The following is an 18263-nucleotide window of genomic DNA, read 5'->3' on the forward strand; positions in this document are numbered from 1 at the left end:
CTTTTAGATGTATGTACTATTGGTATATACACTCCAATGATCAGCTCTTAGCAGCCCATGTGAGTCACCTAACACATGTGGGAACCATCATTTGGCAACTAGCATGAAATATCTCATAAAATTACAAAAATATGAGTAATCATTCATGACTTATTTACATGAAAACAAAATTACATATCCTTTATATCTAATCCATACACCAACGACCAAAAACACCTAAAAACACTTTCATTCTTCAATTTTCTTCATCTAATTGATCTCTCTCAAGTTCTATCTTCAAGTTCTAAGTGTTCTTCATAAATTCTACAAGTTCTAGTTACATAAAATCAAGAATACTTTCAAGTTTGCTAGCTCACTTCCAATCTTGTAAGGTGATCATCCAACCTCAAGAAATCTTTGTTTCTTACAGTAGGTTATCATTCTAATACAAGGTAATAATCATATTCAAACTTTGGTTCAATTTCTATAACTATAACAATCTTATTTCAAGTGATGATCTTACTTGAACTTGTTTTCGTGTCATGATTCTGCTTCAAGAACTTCGAGCCATCCAAGGATCCATTGAAGCTAGATCCATTTTTCTATTTTCCAGTAGGTTTATCCAAGGAACTTAAGGTAGTAATGATGTTCATAACATCATTCGATTCATACATATAAAGCTATCTTATTCGAAGGTTTAAACTTGTAATCACTAGAACATAGTTTAGTTAATTCTAAACTTGTTCGCAAACAAAAGTTAATCCTTCTAACTTGACTTTTAAAATCAACTAAACACATGTTCTATATCTATATGATATGCTAACTTAATGATTTAAAACCTGAAAACACGAAAAACACCGTAAAACCGGATTTACGCCGTCGTAGTAACACCGCGGGCTGTTTTGGGTTAGTTAATTAAAAACTATGATAAACTTTGATTTAAAAGTTGTTATTCTGAGAAAATGATTTTTATTATGAACATGAAACTATATCCAAAAATTATGGTTAAACTCAAAGTGGAAGTATGTTTTCTAAAATGGTCATCTAGACGTCGTTCTTTCGACTGAAATGACTACCTTTACAAAAATGACTTGTAACTTATTTCTCCGACTATAAACCTATACTTTTCTGTTTAGATTCATAAAATAGAGTTCAATATGAAACCATAGCAATTTGATTCACTCAAAACGGATTTAAAATGAAGAAGTTATGGGTAAAACAAGATTGGATAATTTTTCTCATTTTAGCTACGTGAAAATTGGTAACAAATCTATTCCAACCATAACTTAATCAACTTGTATTGTATATTATGTAATCTTGAGATACCATAGACACGTATACAATGTTTCGACCTATCATGTCGACACATCTATATATATTTCGGAACAACCATAGACACTCTATATGTGAATGTTGGAGTTAGCTATACAGGGTTGAGGTTGATTCCAAAATATATATAGTTTGAGTTGTGATCAATACTGAGATACGTATACACTGGGTCGTGGATTGATTCAAGATAATATTTATCGATTTATTTCTGTACATCTAACTGTGGACAACTAGTTGTAGGTTACTAACGAGGACAGCTGACTTAATAAACTTAAAACATCAAAATATATTAAAAGTGTTGTAAATATATTTTAAACATACTTTGATATATATGTATATATTGTTATAGGTTCGTGAATCAACCGGTGGTCAAGTTTTACTTCCCGACGAAGTAAAAATCTGTGAAAGTGAGTTATAGTCCCACTTTTAAAATCTAATATTTTTGGGATGAGAATACATGCAGGTTTTATAAATGATTTACAAAATAGACACAAGTACGTGAAACTACATTCTATGGTTGAATTATCGAAATCGAATATGCCCCTTTTTATTAAGTCTGGTAATCTAAGAATTAGGGAACAGACACCCTAATTGACGCGAATCCTAAAGATAGATCTATTGGGCCTAACAAACCCCATCCAAAGTACCGGATGCTTTAGTACTTCGAAATTTATATCATATCCGAAGGGTGTCCCGGAATGATGGGGATATTCTTATATATGCATCTTGTTAATGTCGGTTACCAGGTGTTCACCATATGAATGATTTTTATCTCTATGTATGGGAAATGTATTGAAATATGAAATCTTGTGGTCTATTATTATGATTTGATATATATATAGGTTAAACCTATAATTCACCAACATTTTTGTTGACGTTTTAAGCATGTTTATTCTCAGGTGATTATTAAGAGCTTCCGCTGTCACATACTTAAATAAGGACGAGATTTGGAGTCCATGCTTGTATGATATTGTGTAAAAACTGCATTCAAGAAACTTATTTTGTTGTAACATATTTGTATTGTAAACCATTATGTAATGGTCGTGTGTAAACAGGATATTTTAGATTATCATTATTTGATAATCTACGTAAAGCTTTTTAAACCTTTATTGATGAAATAAAGGTTATGGTTTGTTTTAAAATGAATGCAGTCTTTGAAAAACGTCTCATATAGAGGTCAAAACCTCGCAACGAAATCAATTAATATGGAACGTTTTTAATCAATAAGAACGGGACATTTCAGATGGAAGACGACGTAGAGACGTACGTGCGGACATGCCTAATATGCCAACAAGACAAGATAGAGCAACGCCAACCAGGAGGACTATTACAGCCGCTACCTACACCGAAAGGACCATGGGAGAGTGTTTCCATGGACTTCATTACTTGCTTACCCAAGTCGGAAGGGTGTGGGAGTATTATAGTCGTGGTAGACCGGTTTTCTAAGTATGGTACCTTCATAGCCGCATCATCCGAAGTTACCGCGGATGAAACCGCAAAACTATTTTTCAAGAATGTGGTGAAGTATTGGGGGATACCACATGTGATAGTAAGTGATCGAGATCCGAGGTTCACAGGGCGTTTTTGGACAGAGTTGTTCAAGATCATGGGGACGGACTTGAATTTCTCCACGAGTTTTCATCCCCAAACGGACGGACAAACAGAAAGGGTGAATGCACTATTGGAGCTCTATCTTCGACACTATGTAAGTGCAAATCAACATGATTGGGCTAAGCTCCTTGATATTGCTCAGTTCTCTTATAACATGCAAAGGAGTGAGTCCACGGGGAAGAGTCCTTTTGAGTTGGTGACAGGACGCCAACCTTTGACCCCAAATGCTTTGGCCGCTTCATATGATGGAAGCAGCCCAGCCGCTTATAGAACGATGAAGGAGTGGCACGAACAAGCCGACTTGGCCCGAGCATCACTAGATAAGGCGGCCAAGAAAATGAAGAAATGGGCGGATGAGAAAAGGCGACATGTTGAGTTCAAAGTTGGGGACCAAGTGATGGTGAAGCTTTTACCTCAACAATTCAAAACATTTAGGAAGGTGCACAAAGGATTGATCCGGATATATGAAGGCCCATTCCCAGTAATTGGACGTGTTGGGAACGTATCTTATCGAGTCCAACTACCGCCCAAGTTAAAGATTCATCCAGTCTTCCACGTAAGTTTTCTAAAACCTTATCATGGGGACGAGGAAGAACCAGAACGAGGAGTTTCCAAACGAGCACCAATGGCAGCTGCGACTTCGTTTGATCGTGAGGTGGAAGATATCTTGTTACATCGAACGGTACGAAGACGAGGTGTGCCGAGCTATAGAGAATACCTAGTTAAGTGGCGTAACTTACCCGATAGTGAAGCAAGCTGGGAGGCCGAAGACCTATTGTGGCAGTTCACAGACAAAATCAAGAAGTATCACGAGGATCACACGACGAGGACGTCGTGAGCTTAGGTGGGGGAGAATGTCACAATCCAACAATTTTATGGCCCAACCCACTAAGTTTATGGCCCAATATGTGAAAATCAAAGAAGGCCCAAGAACCTCATGGAAGTTCACTAGAACTTTCCCATGAGTTCTTCCATGGAATGGTATAGAATGTCCATGGAAATATCTAGATACATGAAGCTTCTAGTTCTTAGATCTTAGCCATCCATTGTATTTAATCCTAGCCATCCATTTTGTGATATGAGTAGTATAAATAGGGGTGGCCTCGTTTGGCACACCACACCTCAAATCTCAAACATTCTCTCTTGTAAAGCATTCTCAAGCAATATAAGTATTTTCTTCAATTCCACTTGTTCTATAATATTTTCTCTTTTGGTTACTTGAATCGTTATAAGGTCCGAGAAAGGCTGACTTAGTAGAGACTAAGTGCCGCACGTGAGCTTATCGAGATAAGTCCGTGACAAAAGGGTAATTTAAGTATTTAAATCTATATACTAATAATAATAGTATTGTAAGATTTTAAATGCTTACAAGATGTATTGACATAGTGTTATAGTGTTTAAACTATAATGTTTCTCTATTAATTTGGTATATTTTAATTTATATGGATATGTATTGTGCATATATAATTGAGATTAGAATATCTGCATAGAATTTTATGATTCCGATAAGATGAACTTGTTATAAAAGTATGTTCACGAACATTATTAGAATAAACAAATGATACATTAGTGGATCGGGAACCACAAGTACCAATGACAACGCTTACACTTGTCGCTCTATTTTTATTTATTACTTTTTATTTTATTTAATGAATATTATATACTCCATTACATATATGACTAACATGTATCAACTAAGTGATATCTCTACTTTTCATTAACCGAGCTGATTCTCATACGTCACTTTTTAATTCATTTATATCTTTCTAATAAATCTACAACTAGTTGTGGAGCCCTAGCTTCACGTCGGGGGCTCCGTTTTGAATGCGAGTTAAAAAAAAAAAAATCTTGATCTATTTTGTAAGAAAAAAGTTTTTTCGACATCTAACATCGAAGGGTTCTTCCATTTGTGAAAGTTGCTTCTTTTAGCGTTCGTTGTTTTTTTTTTAAAGTTAGTTGATCTATTTTGTAAAAAAAAAAGTTTTCTACATCTTTTGGTAGCATTGAAGAGTTGTCCATTTTATGAAAGTTGCCTCCTTTATCGTTGAAGAAGAAAAGAGAGAAGGGAAAAAAAAAAGTTAGTTGATTTTTTTGTAAAAAAAATAAAAAATTTCGACATCTTTTGGTAACATTGAAGGGTTGGTTCTTTTACGAAAGTTGCTTATTTTATCGTTGGGGAAAAAAGGTGAAATGACAAAAATACCCCTGGTTACTATTGATGGATAGTGAAATAGTGTTTTGGTTACTATTGATAAATAGTGAAATAGTGTTTTGTCTATTAGTATATATATAAATTATATTCATAAATTAATTTAAGAAGTTGAATTTATATTATTATTTTTTTGGACAGCGATTGGGATCACCCGAGAGGGACTAAACCACCCGTTGCAGAGATGAAAATGTGTTTTTAATATGTAGCCAACGAGGGTCGAACTCCTGACCTCCTCTAAAGGAGGCAGGCCACCAACCGCTGAACCACATCACAACTTTATTATTATTATTATTATTATTATTATTATTATTATTATTATTATTATTATATTATTATTATTATTATTATTATTATTTAAAAACAACAATTTTATTAAACGAGAATTGAGTACAATGGTTATCCTTTAAGAAAAAGGATAAGCAAGACAAACACCAACAATGAGATTATTTACAACGACAATTAATTGATTACGCGTCCCTCTGTCAACTTTCTGTTAAAAAAGTCCGTTAAGTCATGGCACGTGCAATGCATGTGAGGGTAAAATCGTCTTTTTACTCTTTTCTTCACTAAACACGAAGGACCAGTGACGCAAAAAATTCTTATTATTTAATAAATTTCATCTTTATTTGATTTACATGGTCTTTAAATACAAATACATTTAAATTTTGGCATTTGAGTTGAAATTATCTTTAATGGCATCTGTATGTAAATTTTGGCTTGATTTTAACATCTGCATATAAATTGTGGGTTAATATCATCTTGTTCCTCATCATAACAGGTCACACCCATCCCTCAATTGCACTGCTCTGCTTATCGCCACAGCAATGCTCATCACCACTGCACCACACCGCTCATCATCACCGCACCGCTCATCACCTCTGCACCACACCGCTCATCATCACCACATCTGCTAATCACCACCGTACAACTCATCATTATCACACCGCCTCCACCGTCACACCACCACCATCACACCGCCGCCACTGTCACCATCATCGCACGACCATTGCATCACCGCGCCTATCACACCTCCATCATCAGCCTTATATATATATATATATATATATATATATATATATATATATATATATATGGGTTTTTATTCATCTATTTCTAAAAAAAAATTGCCATTGTTCATTGTGATTATGATGTTTATACGAGTTAATATAAATATGAATTTGATCCGTCAATTATCGCATATGACGGCAATTTCTTATTATTTAATGATTTGAAAATTTGATTTGATTAATTTGATTTGCTGTTAACACATATAATAATTGATATCTTTTAATATCGATTTCAAATTCAGTTTTACTCAAAGCTGAATGTGAGGGTTGATAATTAGGTATAGTTAGGGATAAATTAGGTTTGTGTTGATTTAGGTTTAGTTTTTAGTTTTATTTTGTAAAAAAAAAATTAGGGTTTGTAATTTTAGGGAAGAACAAGCTTTGTTCGAAGATGGGATATAATTTTTAAGAATTTATAAATTAAAAAAATATAAATTATAAGAATTTTTGCACGGATGGTCCCTCGATTTTAGTGAATAAAAGAGTAAAAAGACTGACCCTCACATGCAAGACACATGTCATGACTTAACGGACTTTTTTAACAGAAAGTTGACGGAGGGACGCGTAATCAAAAAAGGTAATAATAGAGGGACGCTGAAAGTCAAAAAAAACTTAAGGGACGCTATTAGCTTTTTGAGGTAAAATGGAGGGATCAGCGGCACAATTATTTCTAATATTAATGGGATAAATAAAGGGATGTTAATTTTAATATGAGGCGGGTGCGTTTCCCCCGTAAATTCAAAAGGTCCCCGTAGTAAATTATGGAGTCAATCAAGCATCCATTCAAGTGGAACTTATTCATACCATACATTGCATCTTTTTTCAACTATTTTAGTAATAGAAAATTATAAAAATTACTCCATTATTGTAATTGTAATTATTATTATAGTGTTGTTCAATGTTCAATTATAAAATAGCTTTTACTAAAAGTTATGTAAAGTAAATTATAAATAAAGATTAATTATTGTACTTGATGTGCATCAAGTCTCTGGTAACATTTTGATACGTTGATCAAGGTTTTGAACAATCAATGTCAAAACCGAGGGTGTTACGTACTTTGTTCTTAGTAAACATAAATACTGGGTTGTATATGAATCGAAGTTTTATATCCGTAGTTCAAATTATTAACATACGTAAAAGTAATATATATATATATATATATATATATATATATATATATATATATATATATATATATATATATATATATATATATATATATACACGATGATTATTATTAATTTACCAAAAATATTAAACGTAACTCATTCAGTCGACGTCACTATATTTAACAAAATTTATTATCAGTGTAATACACTAATACAGAATGCAACCAAACGAAATGTTGTAATTTCAACAAACTTGACTTCTACGAAGTTGTAATGCACAACTAATTAAAGGGCTATATATGTCATTCTATATCATAAAGTTGTTGCTCAGATAGTCTAATGCTGGATTCTCGCCCCTTGCAACTAACATGCATGAAACAATGTTAAGATTATAAGGCATATTAATCTATATATCAATAGGCATGGAGTCAAAATCAGCTATGATGGGTATTTTCATCTTATTACACCAGCTTTCAAGGGTATTTTCGGTTTTTGGCCCCCATCACATATTTATTAGGTCCGTTTCTTTGATTCTTCCATTTGTCTAGCACTAAACCACTTGGAAGCTTTACCTCCTTCACCACCCGACTTTAGGGTCTACTTACTATCCAACCCAAAGTTTATTTTTTGCTTTGTTCGATATGAGACTCATCTTTGGGTCGGTTGTCACCTACCGACGGCAATTTCTTCCTCGACGAATTTCTTTGTCCTTCATGCGATTTTTGCTTGCTTCGTTGTTTAACATTTGATTAAACTAATGACTAAGGTTATTTACTTATTATGGTTAGTAATATATTATATGTTCGATCGATTCTATGTTAGAGCACAATCCACAACATAATAGCAATTTATCAAGAGTTTTATAAATATGAAAAAATCTTAAATCTTAAATCTAAAATCTAAAATAAAATATAAAGTATAAAGTCTAACTATTATTGCCGACGTTGAATTGTTTGAAAACTTTGCCTGTCTGTCAAATCTTGCATTCAGTCTACCTTCCTGGTCAGGTTAAGCACACTATGAATTAAGACAAATCAATTGCGAGTCAATGTAATCAATTAACAAGAGTTCTCTTTATCAATAACATACATCAATCAAATAAATACAAAGGATTAAACTTCAATAAAATTGGTTCTTTAATTCAAACATTAATATAATCATGCAAATATCAAATAATCAAAAAGATAACATCCAACACCTTGGTTATTAGTCTAGATTAACATTAAAAGCTTAGCCTACAATCATGTCTAAAACCAAAATCACAAATAAATATAAAGAAGAATTTAATGTATTTGACAAAGAAATCAACCTAATAGAATAAGCTTGTTCTCGGAGTGATGAAGATGATTGAATGTTGTTAGAGATCTCCGAGAATCACCAAAAATCGCCTATAGCAGGTTCAAAAAGGGCCAAGTGTAAGTTATGTCTAATACTTTGAATCCAAATCCACCCAAAACTAAGCATGATGACAGTTTAGTGTAGAAAATACCTCTAAAAGCACAAAAACTCATAATAAAGCACCTTTTGGTGTCAATCACCAAATCTTCGATAAATCACTCAACAAGGTCTTCAAAATGGTTTGAATTTGAGAATAATTTTTTTGATATTGTGAGAAATATTTGTCCAAAATGAGCAATATTAGTTGCGGTCGACGCGAGACGGTTGATAAAGAAAGGTGTCCAATTTGGGTCGGGAATCATTGAATCTTCTTCTCTTCGCGATGAGGAATATGTTCAAGTGGGAGGAAGTTTGTCTAATGTCTACAAAGGATATTTTGGGAAAAATTCTAGGTCCCCCATGGTGGAAGGAAAACTTGTGGGTTCCTCTAAGATGTCTACAATCGACTCGCCAAATGAGTTATCTGATAAATCTCAATCGGGTAAGGCGGTGACCGTGAGATAGTTGTAAAGTTTTAACTAGTTTGGTGTGTTGGTTCGTCTCTCGATTTTTCTCTTTCGATTTTATGTTAGTTTAAGCAGGTAGTCTAGGCTCATGTTATTGTTCTTTGGATGGGTGTTTGTTTGTTTAGTTGTTTTCTTGTTAGTCTTGGTTGATTGGTTGTTCGCTTCTATTTGGTTGAGCCGGTTCGGGTCGTCCTTATATAGTTGTAAAGTTTTTCTAGGTTTAGTTTAGCTTTCTAAAGGCGAGGCGAGTAGGGGCTCCTTTTTTGTACTCCTTAGGGGCTCCTATGACTAACCATCACATCAGCGTTACATCATCATTTTCTCATTAGGACTAACCTAAAATTAAACACCCACAAATATGACATATTCCCTTGTAAAAATTGAGACTCACTATATTAATTAATTATTGCATAGCACAAATGTTAGAACCAAATGTACAACTCATGTTACCAAATCCTTATGTGGTGAAAATATGTCAAAATAAAACATAGTGCAGGGTGAGATTGGGTAGGGCGACCAATGCTCAACAATTTTCATCAAAGCCCTTTCGGGCGAGTGTTGAGCGAGGACGTATTTCCGCTGAGAGTGGTCTAATGGATTTATAAAAATATTGATGGACCATCACATCACAATTACATTAAAACAAAGAAACATGTTTGAGGAGAATGGACATGTAAAACATAATTTGGTCGGAGTGGGGATCACGAGATTAAGGTTAAGAGGGGACACACTTTAACAATTAACAACTTTTACATCCTCTACTTAATTGGTAATACCACAAAAATGTACCTTTTTCTTTTATGCTAATGATGTTTACAGCATAAATTTTGATGTGTACATCACACTTTTACTCCATTATACACATAGAACTATATATGGATGTTTACAGCTTGTCTGGTTCGTTCATTCCATTTGTCCCGTAATTGAGTCTATTCGGATGGACTAGGTGTCGTTGCCGACGTTGTCTTTTGACTTCGGAAAATTGATGTGGGCTGGGGTTTTCTCTCAGGGTCGTTTTGTCTGCCCGTACGGTGATTTGTACTTACTCGATATATTCTGTGTTTTTCTGGTTTTACTTGGAGTGGGCATAGGTTTATCGGATACGAGAGGGTTCTTTGGTTTGCAGGCCTCGGGTTAGGTGTTCTTGGGTTGCCCGGTGAACGTTTTTTGGATGTGCGGTTTACAGGCTATGACGAGTGCAGGGTTGGATACGAGATCGGGGTTATATGTATGTCTTAGGTTTTTGATAGGTGGTGTTGGTTCTTGTATTTTCAGTTTTTGTTTCAATATCGTCCGATTTGTTTAGGACGTTTAATGTGAAGGTCAATTAGTTTGGGTCGTTTGTGACCATGTTCTCTCCAATGCAGATCATCAGATCTCCGTAATGTATTACCACCGATCATTTGATCTTATATATATATATATATATATATATATATATATATATATATATATATATATATATATATATATATATATATATATATATATATATATATATATATATTAATACTTTTGCCAATATATATATATATATATATATATATATATATATATATGTGTGTGTGTGTGTGTGTGTGTGTGTGTGTGTGTGTGTGTGTGTGGATTTCTTAACGTGTAGCAGACTACCACGTTAATATGAATTTAATAAACTCATAATTTTATTAGAAAAATATATATGAAGAAAACCCTCATAATATTATCGTTATTGATAATAAATTAGTAAATTATTTTTTAGGCCACCCTAAGTTATTATTGATTTTATAGGTTACTTAAATTCAAATTTAGTTTATTTTACAATAAATCATGCAAAAAACCTCATAAAAATCTATAGTTTCTATTATATTGCTAAAATGATGATGTCATTATTAGGCTAATTCCTTTGTTAAGAAAAAATCAAAAAGAAAAAGAAAAAAATCTAAGCAAGGTGAGTGATGTCATTAATCTAAATAATTTTGAATTAAAATTAAATCTTATTAATTAATTATTATTATTATTAAATCTTATTAATAATTATTTTAATTATTAAAAATAAATAATTTTGAATTAGTTTAATTAATTATTTTGAATTGAGTACGAGAATGTATATAAAAGCTACGCAGAAAGAAACAAATTCTAAATTTATATTTTAATTTACACTTTTAAAATAAAATAACAACCAATATTATCTTTATCTCTTATGATTGAATGTGGATTGTTTAATATGCATTTTAGGTGTTTGATGAAATGTTCAGTTGACGAGTTTCTTAGTCGGACTTTGTGGTTTCACGGGTCATTAAACTAAATAACTTTAGCATTTACATTCACTTAATACCTAAAACATATCATTAAACTGTTTCGTTTAAATATACCCGTGATTCCACGGGTCATTTCACTAGTATAAAATAAAGCATGTATTCGTGTATTTGAAAAAACAAAAATAATGCAAATAACATATTATAGACGTACATGGTTATTGTGTTTTTCCTTTTACATTTTTGTGTGTATTTTTAAGCGGATTTGATATAAAATGAGCAGGACCCATTGGAACACATGGAGAGGTTAGCGCATATACAGTGTCAATATATATATATATATATATATATATATATATATATATATATATATATATATATATATATATATATATATATATATATATATATATAAACACACTGTGACGATCGCTCCAAATCCATATGGACGAACACGTCATTCATCGATTTCATTGCGAGGTATTTGACCTCTATATTATACGTTTAGTAAATATTGCATTCTTTTAAAAAGGCACACCATAAATGAATATTTAATCAAAGGTTTTCGACATCTGATGATTTCTACATATAGACAATCACCGTAATATAATAGTTTACATTAGTACTTCCGTTGACAATGCAGTCAAAATAAGATACATGGTGATGATTTGGTGAATGCAACGTTTCCTCGAAAAATATGCCATGTAAGACTCCATGCACATAGCTTGTCTAACATACAAGCAAACAGCGAAAGACTTCTAGGAAACATGAGAATAAACATGCTAACAAGTGTCAACACGAAGGTTGGTGAGTTCATAGTTTTAATGTTGCGCATAATCTGTATATAAAGGTGAATCACAAGTTTTCAGTTATTTCATTCTGAAACGTTTATCAAAATATTCTACAAAATTGAGCACCCTGGTAACTAAACTTTAACGTTATAATAAGTACCCCTGTTTTAACATACATGCAACCAACATGTACAATACACGCAAACCAACGTGTACTAAACTCAAATAGCATACGTCTGTTTTATAGTTCAGGCTAGGGTTTCTATACCTGGAACAGATGGGGATGTCAAGCCCTATGGATCCATATACTACTACTCGCGCCCACCGGTTCTTATAACTGGCAGTTATTAGTTACTAAAGCTAAGGGATTTTCGGTTTAAACTCAGTGTAGAATTTAGTATGTACTTGTATCCATTGCGTGTAAAATAAATTGCATGTATTCTCAGCCCAAAAATATAGATTGCAAAAGCAATTAAAAAGGGAGCAAATGAAACTCACTTTAGCAGCACATAAAGTCGTTCACCGAAATGTGACCGGAACTTGGAATACCAAATAACCGTAGATCTCAACCTAGAGAACATATGTTGGCCAATAAATGTCTATCAAGCTAGGTCAGGTCATAGTGTATCACAATCCTAATGCTTTAGATCGACATACAAAAGTTATCAACAGTCATTTCAAAAGGTCAATTTTGACAATAGTTCAACAAAACGAGACGTACCTTATATAAGGATTCATTTACTCGGTTGGTAATATTCAAAAATCCAATTTATCAATCTTACAAACAAGTTGTTTAAATATTAATTGCAGATTCAAAAGCAATTCCAATTAACGTCAATCATAATTCAGTTGACCATATCTTTTGATTCGTTCATCGAAATTACGCGATTTCTAAATGAAAAGTTATTGATTTTTCGCCAGCTTTCCAAAAACATGCATATCATATACCTTTTATCAGTAATATATGTATTTAATTCGTAATTCATCATAAACTGTTTAACAACGAAATTTAGCATACAAGCATGCATAAACATATATACTCGAGCACTAGTCAGGGATGCACTATTAATATATAAAAGATAAGATATGAATGCTCACGTATCATTATTGTGATTCAATATTGCAGGAAAGTACGTAGACACAACAGAGATGATAATCACTAGGTTTGACTTGCGAACAGTACCCATGAATATTACCCATAACCTCCATAACTATAACCCATAGATTCCTTAGCTCTATCCCTTTTGAAAACCAGTTTTGAAAGTGACACGCTCATTACCTCGTCGTAGTATTTTATGTATAAATAATAATAATACTAATACTACTAATAATGATAAGATTAATAATAATATTAATCTTAATAATAATAATAATAATAATAATAATAATAAGAATAACAATAATAATAATAATAATAATAATAATAATAATAATATATAAATATATACATAGAGAGAGATATCGAGAGATATAGATTGATAAAACTGGAACCAGATCGAGTGCTTTTATAGCACAATTTGTCACCAGCTCCCCCATGCGATTGCATGGGTTTGATGAGCATTGGCCATGCGATCGCATGGCCTATTAATCCAGCTCAGGAACGTTTAACTTCTAGTTTGTCGACATATTATTTAATTATAAATATAATATATTTAATTTATATAATTAATTATATATTATATTAAATTCACATGCATAGTTGACTTGAAATTTTTGTTCCGATAAGTCGTACGTCGTCACTCGACTTATGTCCCGGTTTTGGTTTTTCAAATGTCCTTTCGTACACTTAGAAAACTTGCATTTTACGTTTCGTGTCACGTACCTTTGTCAAAATATAGCCTTAAATTATCCCTAAACTATACCACTCAAAGTATATCTTAAACTTTCGAGTGTTTTGGTCATTTACTTCTATAAATCATCGTCTCGTAGTATATACATATACATATATACATTTTCATTTTGAAATAGTGTTTTACTGTAGCAAAGTTACTGTAGTAAAGTTTTTTTACTGTAGCAAATAGTGATTTTCGAAAACACTGTAGCTTTCCGGGTATTGTAGCAATTCGAAAATACTGTAGCAAATTAGTGTTTTACTGGTTCATCTTAAACGTTTTAGTTAACTTATCTAAATATCAATCGAATCAATAATCGAATGTTACTATCGTTTACTAAATAACTTGAAATTATATATATATATATATATATATATATATATATATATATATATATATATATATATATATATATATATATATATATTGTTCGTGAATCTTCGAGAACAGTCAAAGAATAATTGATTACATGAATATAATTCCAAAACTTTGAGACTCAACATTACAGACTTTGCTTATCATGTCGAAAATATTAAATCATTTAAAGATAAAGTTTAAATTTGGTCAGAAATTTCCGGGTTGTCACAGTACCTACCCGTTAAATAAATTTCGTCCCGAAATTTGGTTGGGATGGTCATGGATGACAATAAGTATGTTTTCATGACTTATACGAATAGAAAATTAGAGTTTTATCATCATTGAGTAATATGGATAAAACAATTTGTTTATGTGAAGTGTACGAGTGAAGTTATCTCAAAAGAGTGAAATGAGAAAAAGTAAGTTTCGTCATATCTTTTGACGTAGATGGGTTGATTTCCGGAGTTCAAGAGATTTGGAGAAAATCTTCGTAATAAGATTTGATTCTTCGGTAATTAAGGAAATTATGATTATTTTCGATTTAATGCGATGATCTGTCTCGATTTTCCTGTCTGATATTATACTATAAATCTGCCCCCTTCGTTTCCTTATTTTCCACAGCTCATACCATTTATTCTTTCTCCCTCTATTCTTATTTTAAAGCATTCGTCAATATGCTCCATCCAGTTCTAATTCTTGATATACTTCTAACCTTCATATCCGTCATTCTTCTTTTCCATCTGCCGCCAGAAGAATCTATTCACTTCTACTATACTCTTGGTTTTATAGTGTTTTTAGTCCTCCCTTGTCTTTATATTGCTATATTCATCGATATATACGGTTTATAATTTCTGGGTGGTTGTTGGGTTTTATATCTTCCCTTATATTTCGATGTCTCTGCTTCTGTCTTTAATCTAAAATATCTTGTTTACACACGACCATTACATAATGGTTCACAATACAAATATGTTACATCGAAATCAGTTTCTTGAATGCAGTTTTTACACAATATCATACAAACATGGACTCCAAATCTTGTCCTTATTTTAGTATGCAACAGCGGAAGCTCTTAGTATTCACCTGAGAATAAACATACTTTAAACGTCAACAAAAATGTTGGTGAGTTATAGGTTTAACCTATATATATCAAATCGTAACAATAGACCACAAGATTTCATATTTCAATACACATCCCATACATAGAGATAAAAATCATTCATATGGTGAACACCTGGTAACCAACATTAACAAGATGCATATATAAGAATATCCCTATCATTCCGGGACACCCTTCGGATATGATATAAATTTCGAAGTACTAAAGCATCCGGTACTTTGGATGGGGTTTGTTAGGCCCAATAGATCTATCTTTAGGATTCGCGTCAATTAGGGTGTCTGTTCGATAATTCTTAGATTACCAGACTTAATAAAAAGGGGCATATTCGATTTCGATAATTCAACCATAGAATGTAGTTTCATGTACTTGTGTCTATTTTGTAAATCATTTATAAAACCTGCATGTATTCTCATCCCAAAAATATTAGATTTTAAAAGTGGGACTATAACTCACTTTCACAGATTTTTACTTCGTCGGGAAGTAAGACTTGGGCACTGGTTGATTCACGAACCTATAACAATATATACATATATATCAAAGTATGTTCAAAATATATTTACAACACTTTTAATATATTTTGATGTTTTAAGTTTATTAAGTCAGCTGTCCTCGTTAGCAACCTACAACTAGTTGTCCACAGTTAGACGTACAGAAATAAATCGATAAATATTATCTTTAATCAATCCACGACCCAGTGTATACGTATCTCAGTATTGATCACAACTCAAACTATATATATTTTGGAATCAACCTCAACCCTGTATAGTTAACTCCAACATTCACATATAGAGTGTCTATGGTTGTTCCGAAATATATATAGATGTGTTGACATGATAGGTCGAAACATTGTATACGTGTCTATGGTATCTCAAGATTACATAATATACAATACAAGTTGATTAAGTTATGGTTGGAATAGATTTGTTACCAATTTTCACGTAGCTAAAATGAGAAAAATTATCCAATCTTGTTTTACCCATAACTTCTTCATTTTAAATCCGTTTTAGTGAATCAAATTGCTATGGTTTCATATTGAACTCTATTTTATGAATCTAAACAGAAAAAGTATAGGTTTATAGTCGGAAAAATAAGTTACAAGTCATTTTTGTAAAGGTAGTCATTTCAGTCGAAAGAACGACGTCTAGATGAACATTTTAGAAAACATACTTCCACTTTGAGTTTAACCATAATTTTTGGATATAGTTTCATGTTCATAATAAAAATCATTTTCCCAGAATAACAACTTTTAAATCAAAGTTTATCATAGTTTTTAATTAACTAACCCAAAACAGCCCGCGGTGTTACTACGACGGCGTAAATCCGGTTTTACGATGTTTTTCGTGTTTCCAGGTTTTAAATCATTAAGTTAGCATATCATATAGATATAGAACATGTGTTTAGTTGATTTTAAAAGTCAAGTTAGAAGGATTAACTTTTATTTGCGAACAAATTTAGAATTAACTAAACTATGTTCTAGTGATTACAAGTTTAAACCTTCGAATAAGATAGCTTTATATGTATGAATCGAATGATGTTATGAACATCATTACTACCTCAAGTTCCTTGGATAAACCTACTGGAAATGAGAAAAATAGATCTAGCTTCAAAGGATCCTTGGATGGCTTGAAAGTTCTTGAAGCAGAATCATGACACGAAAACAATTTCAAGTAAGATTTCCACTCGAAATAAGATTGTTATAGTTATAGAAATTGAATTAAAGTTTGAATATGATTATTACCTTGTATTAGAAAGATAACCTACTGTAAGTAACAAAGGTTTCTTGATCTTGGATGATTACTTGGAATGGATTTAGAAAACTTGGAAGTAAAACTTGCAATCTTGGAAGTATTCTTGATTTTATGAAACTAGAACTTTTGGAATTTATGAAGAACACTTAGAACTTGAAGATAGAACTTGAGAGAGATCAATTAGATGAAGAAAATTGAAGAATGAAAGTGTTTGTAGGTGTTTTTGGTCGTTGGTGTATGGATTAGATATAAAGGATATGTAATTTTGTTTTCATGTAAATAAGTCATGAATGATTACTCATATTTTTGTAATTTTATGAGATATTTCATGCTAGTTGCCAAATGATGGTTCCCACATGTGTTAGGTGACTCACATTGGCTGCTAAGAGCTGATCATTGGAGTGTATATATCAATAGTACATACATCTAAAAGCTGTGTATTGTACGAGTACGAATACGGGTGCATACGAGTAGAATTGTTGATGAAACTGAACGAGGATGTAATTGTAAGCATTTTTGTTAAGTAGAAGTATTTTGATAAGTGTCTTGAAGTCTTTAAAAAGTGTATGAATACATATTAAAACACTATATGTATATACATTTTAACTGAGTCGTTAAGTCATCGTTAGTCGTTACATGTAAATGTTGTTTTGAAACCTTTAGGTTAACGATCTTGTTGAATGTTGTTAACCCATTGTTTATTATAACAAATGAGATGTTAAATTGTTATATTATCATGATATTATGATATATAATATATCTTAGTATGATGTATATACAGTTAAATGTCGTTACAACGATAATCGTTACATATATGTCTCGTTTCTAAATCATTAAGTTAGTAGTCTTATTTTTACATATGTATTTCATTGTTAATACACTTAATAATATATTTACTTATCACTTAACATAATTAACCAAGTGTATCAATATCTTAATATGATTCATATGTACCTAGTAAGACGTTGTTATA

At 32.0% G+C, this 18263-nt stretch overlaps 1 long non-coding RNA gene across 1 annotated transcript; it reads right to left on the reverse strand.

The window, feature by feature from the left end:
- Positions 1-8492: 8492 nt before the first annotated feature.
- Positions 8493-8924, reverse strand: LOC139839384 (uncharacterized). The gene is made up of 2 exons (XR_011756939.1): positions 8797-8924; positions 8493-8695 (listed from the first exon to the last, which is right to left on the reverse strand). It is a non-coding gene; the product is annotated as an uncharacterized lncRNA (long non-coding RNA).
- Positions 8925-18263: the final 9339 nt, after the last annotated feature.

This window comes from Rutidosis leptorrhynchoides, chromosome 4, assembly GCF_046630445.1.
Source record: "Rutidosis leptorrhynchoides isolate AG116_Rl617_1_P2 chromosome 4, CSIRO_AGI_Rlap_v1, whole genome shotgun sequence".
NCBI lineage: Eukaryota > Viridiplantae > Streptophyta > Magnoliopsida > Asterales > Asteraceae > Rutidosis > Rutidosis leptorrhynchoides.